General features: G+C 46.9%; 2 protein-coding genes across 4 annotated transcripts in view; one reads left to right on the plus strand and one right to left on the minus strand.

Annotated features, from left to right (window-relative positions):
• The window catches only part of ACSBG2 (acyl-CoA synthetase bubblegum family member 2), a 29,797-nt gene extending 24,388 nt beyond the window's left edge, over positions 1 to 5,409 (minus strand). For 2 of the 3 annotated variants that reach the window (XM_067558061.1, XM_067558043.1), the window contains exon 1: positions 5,323 to 5,408. The gene's annotated coding sequence lies outside the window, so the exon portion shown is untranslated. Of the gene's footprint in view, positions 1 to 5,322 lie in introns of all 3 variants that reach the window. The other variant, XM_067558080.1, reaches the window with a different exon arrangement.
• Positions 1 to 14,868, plus strand: part of RFX2 (regulatory factor X2) — a 137,430-nt gene that overhangs the window by 28,493 nt on the left and 94,069 nt on the right. The gene's annotated exons all lie outside the window — the stretch shown is intronic.

Below are 14,868 nucleotides of genomic sequence, written 5' to 3' on the forward strand. Positions count from 1 at the left end.
TGGAAGAGCTAGGTCATTAAAGAAATGGGTCAAACCAACAGATCAAACCCAAATCAACAGAACATCCAGCAAGATAGAGACACCTCAATGACTGAGCATCAACAACTAATCTCCAGGAAGTGAAATTTTGTAACCTGAACTAGAGAACAAGGTGTCAACGTGACTGGAAGAAGGGGGCTTTTTGGAGAGACTCTGGAAGTCAGACCCAGGGGACAAAGGAGGGAATGGGGGAAGAGGGAGATAGAGAGAGACAGTGATGGGAGCCCACCCCAGCATGGCTGGCTCATCATGGCACTGATTTGACCAAGGTGGACTACATTTTAGGTTAGCACAGAGGCAGAAATTAAGGACTACAAGATTCTGTATGCCAGGTGACTAAAATAGTTACCTTGTGTTTTTGCAAGGCTGCTCATGTTACTGCAAAAACACACAACCACACACACACTCAGCATTGTGCCCTGAAGGGACACAGCATAAGCCTCCTGGAGTTTGGCTTGGCTGGATTTGCTTCAGGGAGCCATGGAGAGAGACAAGGAATGCTGGAGATAAAGGCCGCATCTTGGAGTCCTTGGGTCTGATCCTGTGGAATTATGTGGGTGTTTGGGGTCTGGCACGCTAGAGGGATCAGTCCCAGGAGGTTGGTTACTGACTGGGCATAGACCAGACCCTGCAACTCTGTAACATAAGGGGAATAGTATGGATCAATGAGCATTATAACGTCTTTGCTCCTTGTATGTTTTCATAGAGCTGGATCTAATTTTGCCAGCTATCACAGGTGTCTGGTGTTTCTAGGCCACAACCCCTGCCTGAGCAAATGAAGAGTATGTGAAAAAGTTTGTGCAAGGATTTAATGGAAGAATTATCTGGCTTAATAGCCAAGTTATACATATAGACTGGAGTCCAATGAAGTCCGAAGGTGTTAGGGGCGCAAAGCTCATTGAAATTCAATGGGCTTGGAGCACTAAACTCCCTTAGGAAATCCAAGCCCCAGTTACTGTGTAAGGAAACATGTAACTCAGTAAAACTGTACGATTTAGAATGCCTTATTCACACACTTATTACAAGTATTTACTAAGTATTAGGTTACCAGTTGGAAATGAAGTATCAATTGCTACTAGTCAGCCAGCAAGTTTTGGCACACAAGATTTACATTAGAGGTACAAGTCTATCAAGGATCCAGATCTACCTTTTGAATAGAGAAAGTTCTTACTTCCAGGATTCTTATTTGTATTACCATAGCAGCTAGGATTGCTAGTCACAGACCATGACTCCCTATTATGCTAGCTGCTGTTCAAACACAAAACAAGCTACTGTTCCCGCTGCAGTGAACTTTTAATGTATTTGTGTTTAACTTATAAATCTGAAGTGTGTAATGCTATCTAGCTTAGGGAAAACAATGGAAAGGTCATCATAGTTCTGCTAATTGTGGCACAACTGTTCATAAATGACTTGGCTGCCCGTGTACAAGTTCTCTTGAATGATCGTATTCATGAAAGACTCATGTTTCTCTGCCTTCATTTCATTTAGCATTAAGTGATTGCTTAAACATTAAACAAAATTTGTCAATGTTTAGCCAGTTGGATTGGCCAGCTGAACATTAAGTGAATCTTGCACAATGACCTGGTCAGTTGGATTTATGGCTCATTACAATAGTCCACAGCCCTTTCCCCCCCTCCCCCCAAGGTTTCTCACACCCCGTCATCCTCCCTATAACTGGAAGGGTGTTAACAGGTCATTTCATCTTGAATGGTCCCTTGACATTTGTTAACTACTTGTGCTAAACACAATCTGTTCTGTGACACTGATTAAGTTTCCCAAGGATAGTCTATACTAGAAGTGCTACCTCAGCACAGATGCAGCTGTAGTGCATCTTCAGAGGCTCTATGCCAACAGGTAAGACCTCTCCCATTGGCCTAATAAATCCATGTCCATGAGAAGCAGTAGCTATGTTGGCGGGAGAAGCTCTCCTGCCAATAGAACTGTCCACACCAGCACTTAGATCAGTGTAACTTATGTCACTCAGGAGGTGGCTTATTCACACCTGAGTGATGCAAGTTATACCAAAGTAAATGGTAGCATACTCCTGGCCCCCCCATCTCTGAAGAAGAGCTCCGAGTAAGTGTGAAGGCTTCTCTGTCTCCCCCTCCCCCCAACAGAAGTTGGTCCAGTAAGAGAGATTGCCTACCATGTCATCCACCTTGTGTCTCTAATATCCTGAGATTGACATGGCTTACAACACTGGATGCTGGAGCAGAAAGTCTTACTTTCAGAAATATTTCCAGGGTGCTTTTTAGACAGTAGGAGGCACAGATAACAGCTGCACCAGACAAGATCATTTCAGCAAGTCAGTTCAGTTTTGGCCAAGAAACAGTAACAAATGTCCCTTAGTACTGAAGTTCAAATACTTAGATTGTTAATATTTCACTAATGCCATTTCAGAGTGTACTATTTGAAAAAGAAAGGGACTGTTTGGTGATTTACTTAAAATTCATTTGGGCTTAAAGTTTAGGGCAGGCTGTACCTTTACAAGAGGCAGGTGCTAGAGGTTTCAGATTACTCCTGCAACAGTAACCATATGCATTTTAAATTTATGGTTTTAACTCTAGCTCCTTATGCAGAAGGCAGTGAATTAGGGATAGTCTACACTTAAAACTTTACACTGGCACAGCTGTATCAGTACAGCTGTACCACTATAAGCACACTTGTGTAGCTGCATTATGTCAATGTGAGAGCATACATTTATTGTATATGACAACTGCAGGTTGAAAAGGGCAGAATTTACTACAGGTATCCCTAATACAAGAGCAACTGGCTAAGAATGCAGCCTGAACTCCCCACCAGTGAAATTTGGTGAGCCATCATAGCAAGTGTAGTAATTTTTGTTCACAAGTTAATGCCACACTGGAGTTATAAATAGGTTAGCAGAAGCTGGTTAAGATAGGACTCCTTTTTCTCATTTAACTTTGTGTTTAGCTTAGAGTCCTGAGCTCTTATAAGTTAGCTAGATCAATAGTTGCGGTCCATGGGCCACTAGTGATCTGTTGAAACTGCTACTGATAGTCACAGGTTTCCAACTTCCTTTGTATCCATCTGCTAAGCCACTTTCCTTATACAGAGCAATGTTAAAATAGCAGTTTCTATATTTGCTACAGGGATGTTTTATGATCATTTCTGGCAGAGGTGGTAGTCTATGCTACTGCAAAATAGAAAGGGTGGTGGTCCAATAGGCACAATTAAGATGTGAGCCACATCATGAAAGATTAACTCCGGGGTTCTCAGATACTGTGAATATTCTTATAGTGATCCTACTTGACATCTGGATCTAGCTACCAAATAGTTTAGAAAAATATGGCATTTGTTATCTAGTGCATAGAGGAAGCTTTAAAAATCCTGGTAAAATACTGGAATGAAATATTAATTTTTGGTGGTTTCAGAATGTTCTGAAGTCTTGAACCAATGTTAGTTTCAGCACTGTTTCCCTAACACTGCCTGCAGGCTCCCTCTGCAGCATCATGCAAGTGTAACATGATGATTTCAGATATTAGACATGTTACCTGTCATCATTTTGTCACATGACAGTCTCCAGACACTGAATAAATAAGCTTAGAGGTTATCAGAGAACATTGACCTGTAGAAGACGTCACAAGGGCACTTCTTCCAGTTGAGGGACACAGCACAGGTTACTCACACAGATGAGCACCAATAACAGGGTTTGTTTAACACGGATGATGCAAACATGGAGCACTATTTACAGGGGGTTTTTTTGTTGTTGTTTTTTTTTTTTTTAAACAAAAACTATTGCACCAGTTTCTGAAATACATGGCAGCAGTTTTGACAGGAGCGCTACATAAGAAAGGGCATTATACACACACAGCACATAATACATCATCATCATTTTTGTAGGCGGAAGGTCCACAGCATTGGTTAGTTACCACTGCTAACCCTTCTTTTAAAACAGACTGAGTTTTCCCAGATCTGAGGCGCTACCTCATTTGATGAGGACAGTCACAGTAAAAAAAAAAAAGAATGGGCTACATTAAGATTTTAGTTCAGCAATTATCGAGAGCTATAAAGTCTTTTTAAACAATTGTGTCACATGGGAGCCACATGAGTTGTTGGACCTCCTGGAGGCACAGCTTTGTTTGAACACAAGACTTGGAAGGGTCAACAAAACAAAGGTCTAGAAACTAGGCAGAGACGCTGAGAAACAGGTGACAATCACAAACAGCCTGGCAGACTTCAGACATAAGGCCACACACCAATGGTCTTGTAGAATCGAGTTCGGGGGAATTCTTGGAGCAGTTTATTATGCACGCGTCAAAAAACACGCTCATAAACCAGCCGCCCACTGTTTGCGCCATGGGGCGGCGGCTGGAAAGAGAGAGAGAAAGCGGTTCCCAGTTCTCCCATGAGACACACACAAAACCTCGGGCGCCCCAGACGTCAGACCGCGCCCTGCCTCCCATGGGCATGCAAATGTCCACAGCCACCTTCGGGAAGGGAGGGGAACCGACGATTCGCCCGGCAGGGCTACATGACAGCGCGTTTCCGAGTGTCCCTGCGCAAAGCGCCATCCGGCCATGTAGCTCACGGCTGGGGGAAGTTTCGGCCCCCGCCACCCACGCCCTGAGCGCGCAGCGGGAGGGGACGCAGCTGCGTGGCTCGCCCGGCTCCTCGGGGAGCCCTGGCCGAGCCGTTTCCAGGGGAGCGCACGCGGGGGGGGGGGGGGGGGGGCGGGCGGCCGCTGAGCGCCAGCCGCAGGAGCGCTCCCAGCTGCGCCGCTTCCCGCCCGAGGCGGGTTTCCAGGCAAGCCGCGCCGGAGCGCACGCGAAGGGAGCGACTGCGCCCGGGCGGGGCGCGGCCCGGGGTGGTGCCGGCAGAGGGGCAGGGCCGGTCACCACCAGCGCAGAGCCCCCCCACTGCACTCGCCATCCTCAGCCTCACTGAGGCAGCACGAGGGTGGGGAAGGGAGCGGCTTCCCCCCCCCGCATAGACACCTCCCCGCGGCAGAGGGAGAGAGCCCCACATCCCCCTCCCCGACCCTCTCCAGAGGGAGAAGCGGGGACGGGGGGGGGGGGGAGAGGAGAGAAGAGAGGCAGCCCCTCCCTCCAGCACCTCGCGGATCGCTAAGGGGGTAGGGGCAGCCCCGCCTCTCCCTTCCCCGTACCTGAGGGGGACGGGGGCAGCCCTCTGCCCCGCCGCTACCTGAGGTGGGAAAGGAGTGGCGGGAAGCCCCTGCATCGCCCCCCCCCGGTACCTGAGGAGACAGACCCTCCCGTACCCGGGGGAGGGAAGGAAGGGACCTCGACCTCGCCCCCTTACCTGGGGTGGAGTGGGCTAGACGGGGCGAGTCTCCGCGCAGCTCAGCAGGCGGCACGCGGCTTCATCAGGTCCCTTTAAAGCGCTCAGGGGGCGGGGCGGAGGAAGAGAGAAGCCAGGCCCGGGCGAATCCCGGCCGTGGAGCGCCGCCGCCGCCGCCGCCGCCCCCCCGCTTCCTGCCTCGCGCCGCTTGAAAGACCCGCGCGTACGCGCCCCCCCCTCCCCACCGTCCCGGAGTGCGAGCCCCATTGGGTGACGAGCCTCTCGTGAGGGGGGGCGGGACCCGAAGCGAGGCCGGCCATTTTGGATAGGGCCCGGTTCGGTGACGCTATGTGGCCGCGTGGCTCCCGCAGCCAATGGAGGTGAGATCCGCGCTGCCTGAGCCCCGCCCCTTCCCCTACTGTAACCTTCGGTCATTGACCTCCCCGCCCGCCGCCCCAGGCCGGAGTACAACGTGGCGTCTCTACGGCCGCCCGGGAGGGAGGCAGCTGCGCAGGGCTCAGCTCTACCCTTGGGGGAGATGGGGGGCGGGGTCCGAGGGGCTATCGCCACGGCCGGGGATGGGCTCACTTAGCATGGGTTGCTACAAATATCCTGGTTGCATCTGAGGAAGTGGGTTGCAGCCCATGGAAAGCTGATGGCGGCAGAAATGTAATTTGTTAGTCTCTAAAGTGCTACGGGGCGCTCCTTGTTTTTGCTGTCAATGGGATGGGTCTAAGCGGCCAGGGCTAGCAAAGGCGGCGGGGGACGGTGCATTATTGATGGCAGATCGTAACCTGAGAACCAATTCTTTTTGTTTTCCTCCGTTTCCTGTTCAAACATCGCATTAAAAACAGGCCAACGAACTCACGGAATAATGTAGGCTTGTCATCTGGTAACCAACCATTAGCTTCATCAAGTAAAAAAAAAATCTCGTGGGATACGTTGTTTTAAAACCCCAATCCGTGCCTGGCACAAATCCGTATGCTCTTTGGCGTTCCATTGCTTTTGTTTCTTCTCCTTTAGCATTCGGCAGGGAACATTTGAACCTTGCTCTGACTTCACTTTTTGGACAACTGACTAAAAGCAAATATAATGGCAAGTAGTCGGGGGTGAGAGGTACCCCGCTAATAGGGGATGGGGAACAACAAACAGTGGAACAGCAACAAAGCCTACAGCAGTTTATTGCAGGTCAATCGCAACCATGCGGCCAGAGATCTTGGAGAAGCTGGCGAGTCCCAGGATAGCGAGGGATAACTGGGTAAGGGGCCCTGGGGCTGTGTAAAATAGGCCCCACGCATGATCCGGGTGCCTTCTGGTTAATGTTTGAGAGGGTGGCTTCAGGAGCAGACTGGGTAAAGAGGGTAGGGGCTCTCCAACTGGCTCCCTACCAGAAACTCTAACTGTTTATGTGGTGCTAAGCGATGACCAAGCCTCGGATTATGATACCATAACGGCAGCCATTTGAGATGGGATGGGTCTGTCAGCAGATCAGTACAGCCAGAAGTTTCGGGCAGCAAGGTGCTCACGGGACAAAACCTAGGACCTTTGCACAAAAATGATTGGATTGGGCCACTGGGTGGACGAGGCCAGGTGACCAAGGAGCAGGGAAGATCATGGATTCCATTATTTTGGAACAGCTTTGGCGGTGCCCCCCACCCAGGTCATTAGATCTTGGGTGCAGCGGCACCAACCCACTATTCTGGAGGAAGACACTATTCACTGAGGAGTTCATGGAAACTGTTGTCCCCAGTAAAATAATGTGTTCATTTGAGGGAAGTGACCTGGGGAAGTAAGGTGGGGAACTACTGACTACAAAGCTGCGGGAGAAGAAAGGGAGGACACCCCACCCACAAACTGCCAAATTGTTTATCAATGTGGGGGCCCAAGACATCTGAAAAGGGATTGCCCCTATGTGAACGATAATCTTGCAAAGTTCTATGGGTGGGTGGAAACCTTCAGAAAGCAATTAAAACAAACACCCACAGGCTCTGAGAGTTGGGTGGTGATTAGGGACAGATCTAGTAGATTCTGCTGAGGGATGCTTATTGGTTAGGAGACTGGGTGCTAGGGGAAAGATTGAGGTTAATGTGCATCCATGGGGAAAGAAAAATCTCCTAGTGGCCCTAGGTGCCTCTGGAAGTTGGAGGAACACTTTTGATGGAAGCAGGCTGGGGTGGTCAAGGCATTGCACCAATCGGTGTTAATTGTGACAGATTGGAGCTCTTTTCCTTTGAGGAAGGAGAGACATGCCTGGTGTTACCTGGCAGCTCTGTGTTCCTGGGGAACCCTGGCACAGTATCCAGCCTTTCTGATTCATGAAGGACTCACCCCTGCCTGAACCAGAACTGATCAGAAGAAAGACTTACAAAAACCAATGAAAATGCAGTGGGAGACACACCTAAACCCCTTTGGACAAGGGTGACAGAATTAAGGCAACTCCCCTAGTCTCATTTGCATCTCATTTGCACTGCCATTAGCATTCAGAGCTGAGAACAGAGATTCCAAGGCGGGGACTGCACTGAACTCTGGGACCAAAGAAGCAGGGCAGCGCTGCATGATGGGAGATCTCTGCTCCAGATGCCTGAACACACCCAGCTCAGCATTTATCAGACCAATGCTAGTAATGAATCCTTTTTGGGTATCCAAAATTCTGAATCTTCATGATTGCATTGTGAGCTCCCTTGGAGTAACATTGCCCATAGCCAGGACTTATCAGTTTCTATTGTCCAGCCTAAACAAAACAACTCTGGAATACTCCCGTGAGTCATCATTTACCCATAAACAAATCTAGTGTTTTCCCTTGAACCAGAGTTGCTTCCCTACAAAAACCCCTACCCAAGTTCAAAATTCTGTTCTGGTGCTTGGATCCAAAACTTCCATCAGTTCCACTGGGACTTCACCTTTTCACTGATTGTGCTGGGGGCTCTGCCAGTCTTGAGCACTCTGGATCCTCTCCAAAGAACACCTGGGAACCTCAACCAGGTCAAGCTTCACTGAGTGGTGAGACTCCAACTCTTTCTTTCTCTCTTACTTCAGGTATCACTTTCAAAACCTGACTTTTGTGATCAAATTTGAGCTAGATTTCCCCAATATCCCAACTGAAACTGTGTAATATTGTGACTATTTTGTTTGTTTCTCTCCTGGTCTGGCTATGACTACTAGTATCATAAGTTTTATATACCTGGCAATAAAATAACTTTTATGGTCAAGCTGTTTGCCATACTCTCTCCAAACTTCGGTTACTCTTTCGTTTTCTTGGTTTCCCTATTTGCTTTGCAGTAATGCTTCTCTTATCTAAGCCAAAGATCCCTGTAACGCCCAAAAATCCTGTGGGGTCTGCTCATATGTAGAGTTAATACCAGGACAATTGTGACATGAGATTGAGGGAGGGGTGGGGAATGCTGAGTCTCTGGCATGTGAGGGTGTCAGGTTGGAAGTGCTGAATGACCCTGCCTGCTCAAAGGTGCTGATTGATCCTGCCTGCTCAGACGCTCCATTAACCTGTGTGCATGTATCGGACTGCATTTTATGGTTGCCCTGCTGAACTAAATTCTGTATGGAGTTCGTAGCATGTGAGGGTGTCAGCTTGGAAGTGCTGATTGACTCTGCCTGCTCAGATGTGCTGTACGTGTGTTCAGCTGATTCTGGTAGCTCACATTGAGGGAGGGACTTGCAGAAGGGAGAAATACAGCTCCATATAGAAACACACGTGACACAAGAAATGCATTGATAGAATTACAGAGACCCTTCTTTCCTCAATCTTTCATCCCTCCCCCCCACACACATCTGGCGATGTGTTAGTTTACGGCAAATGATCTAAAATGTTCCTGGTTTCTGATACAGTAGAGCACGTAAGCAGCATTTAAGAAATCAGGAATATAAAGCCTATGGTCTGTTTGCTCCTGCATCTGCATTTATTCTTTGCCAGTAACTACTTTTTATGGGAGGAATATGGAATGCTTGAGAATGAAAGATGATCTAGGGGCACAGGCTCGGGAAGTAACAGATGTGGGTGCTATTCCTGGCAATACCCCTGACTGTGTACTTCAGGAATCATGGCCTACAACAGAGCCAGTCTCCAGGCAACCTAATGAGCACAGCTGACCTGATTAGTGGGAAAAGTCAGCGGACCAGCCCCTAGGCCTATCCATAATCTAGTGGTTGCTCAAAAAGGATTTGCCCATGGCTGTGACAGCTCCTGCTTATTCCAGCCTTGCCTCACTCTAGGTAAGCCAGCTCTGTTCCTCAGCTCCAATTCTTGACCTCTGACTTCAGCTCTGATCCTTGGCTCCTATTCCTGGCTACCAATTCCTGCTCTAACCACTAGGCACAACTGCCCAAGTCCTGATCTCTGACAACGTGTGAAGCCGTGCAAGTTGTTTCTCTGTGTCTCACCTTCCTGTCAGTTGGAGGTTGCAACATTGGTCTATCTTGCACTGGGGGACTGTGATGATAAATCCACACTGTTGTAAAACTCTCCATGATCCTTGGCTGGAAGGTGCTATGATGTATTATTGGCAGTGCTTCAGACTAGAGCGAAGCACACTCCCCCGCAATGCAGCTGGTCACTGGGACAACTGTGCCCAGGAGGAGTGGAGGATTTGTTCCCACCACCTGTGGGGGATCAGTTTACACTCTGCAATGAGAGAGGGGATTAGCCTTAAGTGGCACATTGACAACAGTTATTACCAATTGGTCATCAAATGACCCAGCCCTTTTTAAATCCACACCCAGTAGTTAGCTCTGACTCCTTAGAGCAGTGAATGCTACAGGATAGCTATAGTCTTTGTGATGTATTTCCCTCTACTGGTTCTAAATTGATGGAGAGCTAACTTCATTGAGTATCCCAGGGTTTGCCTATTTATCAGACCCCATCCACAGGACGGACTGGACTGGTTGACTTTGGGGATTGTTAATGGAATACAGAATCATTCACCTCTAGGTGGTTGTTTCATATCTAGCCTAGGTCAGTGGAGACGGAAAGTTCTTGCCAGGTGCTGGCTGTTCAGGGGCCTGTGTGAAATGTAAACAGATGTTCACATCATGAAAGTCACCACTACAACTGGATTAACTGATTGCCTCACCAGAGAGGCCAAGGACTGACTGACTGGGAGAAAAGAAGGAGGAATCCCTCTCGCTCCTGGAATTGGTTCCTTCCAGTCAGGAACCTAGGCAATAAGGCAAGACACAAAATACACAACATATACCACATCAGCTGTGCTCCCTCCAAGACAATACTGCTCATAAAGTCCAGGCCTAAGCACTTGAGAGCTGGTGAAGTAGCATTCTTGGTCAAGGGGATCTGGCTGGGGAACAAACTTCCAGAGATCAGGTGAATATAGTTTGACCATAGTGAGGGAGTGCTATAAAACCTTCCTCCTTGGAAAAAACTTTTCTGCTATAAGAGACACATTCACAATACTGACACCTCCATCTGTCCCTAACCCCTACCCCAACCAGTCAAAAAAACAAAACCCTGCCCCAAGCAGAGTTTTGACCCCAAGGATGAAGAAGAGCCAGAGATTCCAGGAAGTCCACTTGGGAATTAGCTTTTGCTATTGATTTGATGTGGAAGGTGATGGGTGGCAGGATAAAACCTTAAAATAGAGGGATTCCTCCTCTCCCAACCTACCATCCACACCAAAGTAAAACTACAACGTGCCTTGTCTACACCAGGATTTTGCAGCATGTTTGCTATCTCACTCTTAAAAAAAAAAAACAAAAAAAACCCACCTTTTTTTCCTGGTTTAAGTACAAGCCATGCCCTGCACCTTGTTAAGTCATTTACTGCAGTGCAAAATGGAGTGAAAATGCTACCGAATCAGGATGGAAGCATTTAACGCCCATCTTGTGCCAGTATAAATGTCTGGAGAAGGTGCAGGATAACAGAGAATCAGGCCCTGCTGTGTTAATATCTGTAGATTTCAAAGCGCCTGACCAAAATTAGTATATTTTACAGACAACGCAAGCACCATAGATGTGAAGCTGTTTTTCTGAGAGTGAGAGGTTCTGTGGATGGAACTGGGGCCTATTGTTTGCCAACTCTGCCACAAATTTCCTGTGTGACCTACCACAAGGCACTTAACCTTCTGTGAATGGGGGAAGTACTGTTTGCATTGTTACCTTCCTCCTCCCCCCCCCCCCCTTAGAAGCTTCACTAAACACATGTTGGAACATGCAGAGAAACATGACGGTGAAAACAGCATCGCCTTATTCAGCCAGACTGCTCCCCATGTGGAGTGAGTTACATCTGCTGACTTAAGTGACCCAGAGCAGGCTCTGCTGCTTTTTTTTCTCATGTTAGTCTTGCAACGCTAACGCAGAGCGTGAACTGGAGTCTGTTCTGACTCACATGCCATCAACAGAGTTATTAACCAGTGTTCCAGCTGTAGAATCATTATCGTTGGTAGCCAGCGACCTAGGAAGATCCAACTGCACTCCCGGCCAATGACATGAAAGATAACTGGAAAAATGTAAACCTGGAAGCTGATAAATCAGGAGTTAAGTGCAACATGTGAAGAGTAAACCAACTCAGGAAACAAGATGGTAAACAGCATGGGGAACGAGTCACTTGCTAGTGGATTCTCTGTAGCTTGAAGTCTTTAAACCATGATTTGAGGACTGGGCAATAAGTCAGTCATAAGTTAGGGGTCTATTACAGGAGTCGGGTGGATGAGGTTCTGTGGCTTGCATTGTACAGGAGGTCAGACTAGATGATCACAATGGTCCTTTCTGACCTTAAAGTCTTTGAGTCTGAGGTGATGGGGACAGGAGCATCCAATAGTAACAAGATAGTTTCTAAACATAAGCAGCCTTGACTATCCGTTGTTCACAATGAGGACTCTACACCACCTGTAGAGTAAAGGGAACTTTAGGTCCTAGAATTGGATCAGATTCTCAGCTGCCATAAATCAGCAAAGCTTAAATTAAGTCAGTGGGAAAACCCCTATATACATCAACTGAGAATCTGATCCTAGTAAGTCAAATTCAGGTCACTCTGAAATATTGGCCCTTTTGCAATCTGATTCTTACTGTAGTACAAAGAGAGACCCTGGAGCACAGGGTCTGGTGCAAGGCTTGAGACCTGAACCAAAGCCAGAAGAAGTTATGCTATGAGCAAAGGTCAGGCTCTGTCATAAAGTAGATGCTTGCCTGCAAGTTCACTGTCCGGTACATTAACTTGGCACAGCTAGTGCTAGCATTGCTAAAACACACTGAATATGTCAATGTGTTCCAGCAGACTAACACAAGTACATCCTAACCAAAAGCACAAGATAAAATGGTTTGACAGAATTGATGAATAGTGAATTTTTTGTCTGAAACATCAGGAGAAAGGTACAAGGGGAAGTAACAAATGTCATGAAACACGTAAGGTGGTACGTCAGTTGTTTATCCCAGATTGTTTGTCTCAGTCTCTAAATGTTGAGGTACCTTGCCGTAACCCTTTGCCCAGCTTAGGGGGCAGCAGAAAGTCCCACTGCTGACTGAGTTAAGTCCATGCCATTGGCCACTCATGTGTTAGTGTGCCTGTAGACATTGATCTGGGAAGCTAATACTGTGTTTTGAGGGCTATAAACCTGGCTGAGCGCCTCCACCACCGAACTGAGTCTGTGTTCTTTCTGGGTAATGCTATCAAGGTCTGCTGAGCTAGCTCTCTGCGCAGAGCTGGGACAGCACACGGAGAGAACCACACAGACACCAACTGATAACGCTGACAAGCACCATAGAACACAAATCCTAGAGCCAGCTGTGACCAGCTTTTTTTAAACTCCGCTTCCCCTGTCCTTACAATGCACAAAATCCTGTTTAAAATCACATTAGTTAAAACGTTATGAGCACATTTTAAAACACAGCCTGTTTTCCTAGTCTAGATGCAGCCTTTGCATTGTCATTTACATTGTGCAAAGTGAATGCCAAGGGGAGTGTATGACTTGCAAATGTTTTTACACCCATGTTATACAGGGGGGAAAGCCTACAGAAAGTGCAAGGAAATGGAGAACTGGGCCCAGAATTTCTAGCCTATGTTACTCACAAGCATTTATGCTCTCGAACAAGAATTTTGACGGAAAATTAATTTGATGCAAAATTTGATTGATGCAAGCAGTTCGAGTGGATCTGGTTTCAGAACTCCAGCAAAAACAGTGGGTCTCAGTTATGTCAACATAAGTTGTGGTGTAGATGCAGCTAGATAGATGGAAGAATGCTTCCGTCATCCTAGGTACTGTCGCTTGGTGAGGCGGTGTTCCTACGGGGACAAATAAACCTCTTCTGTCACTGTAGGCTGCATTTACGCAATGAGATTATGCCAGCATAGTCCCTGAGTCAGGGGACCTAGTTACTCCACAGTTGGTCCCTGACTCAGCTGCAACAGGGTTAAAATTTTGCAATAAGGACTGGCCTAGACTTTAGCCCAGTTACGAGGACAAGGTTGAATCCTATCAGGGCTTGTAACTGGGTCAGAAATCAACCGTGTTGTAATGAGACTAGGGAACATCGGTGTTTGTAAGCAGGCCTCTTCACTGGGTTAAAGACGAATGTAGATGAGCCCTTTGTGTCTTGGGACAATTTGGCCAGAGAATTGATGACTCGGTTACAGGTGTATTGTAGAGAAGGCTTAAGCCTCTGTGAGTTTAACTCAGCCTCCCACACATTAACTGTCACTAGAGCTGGTGGGGAATTTTTTGCAGCAATATTTATTCGTTGGAAAAATGCCAATCTCTCTAAATGGAAACTTTCCACAGGGAAGAGTCAGTTTTGATTAATTTTTCAACTTGAAAAATGTTTTTGGGGAAAAAAAGTTTTGAAATTGTTGAGATGGTTCCTTTTGACACTTCCAAAATGAAGAATTCCAGTTTTCCACTTCAAAGCAACTTTGTTTTGATATTTAAGATAATTTTAGACTTAAAAAAATGGTTCAAATTGAAACAAGATGGTTGAAATTACAGAAATGACATGTTTCAATTTACCTGATTTTTTTTTTTGATTCATCCTTTTTTCTGGTATTTCAATTTTTCATCCTGATTTGTGATGGGAAATTTTTTCAAAATCTTTTTTTTTTTTTTTAGCTGACTGGGAAAACTATTTCCAGTCCAGCTCTTATGATAAGATTTCAAAAGAACTCATACCAAGCCAAATTGGTCACAAAGCCAGCTCTATTACAAGAACTCTTTGGCTTTTCCCCCAGAAACGGTTGAGCAAGTGGCTTGCCCAGCTGTTTATTGTGCCAGTGTGTCTGTGGTTATCTTGCAAACAAAGAGGAAGTCAGTTCAAGCCATTACATTAGAAAGGAATTCCTGTCACTTACAGGAGGGTGTTGAAATGCTCCATTGAAACTTTAAGCACTGGTCATCCGCCCAGTGCTGTTCTGACACTGTGGGCTTGTCTGTCTAAGTGCCGCCTATACACAAAAGTTACAGTATATTGGTTTAGTTAAATCAATAGAACTATTTCAGCTGAGTGCATTCACACCATGAAGCTTGCACTGGCACAAGCAACATGGTATTTCAAGGCTTGTGTTCACAGGACACTACGCAGCATTGGTTTAACACTCTGAATGGGTAACACAAA

This window comes from Emydura macquarii, unplaced genomic scaffold (genome assembly GCF_026122565.2).
Source record: "Emydura macquarii macquarii isolate MOO-44397 ecotype Brisbane River unplaced genomic scaffold, CSIRO-AGI_Emac_v2 contig_306, whole genome shotgun sequence".
NCBI classification, from domain to species: domain Eukaryota; kingdom Metazoa; phylum Chordata; order Testudines; family Chelidae; genus Emydura; species Emydura macquarii.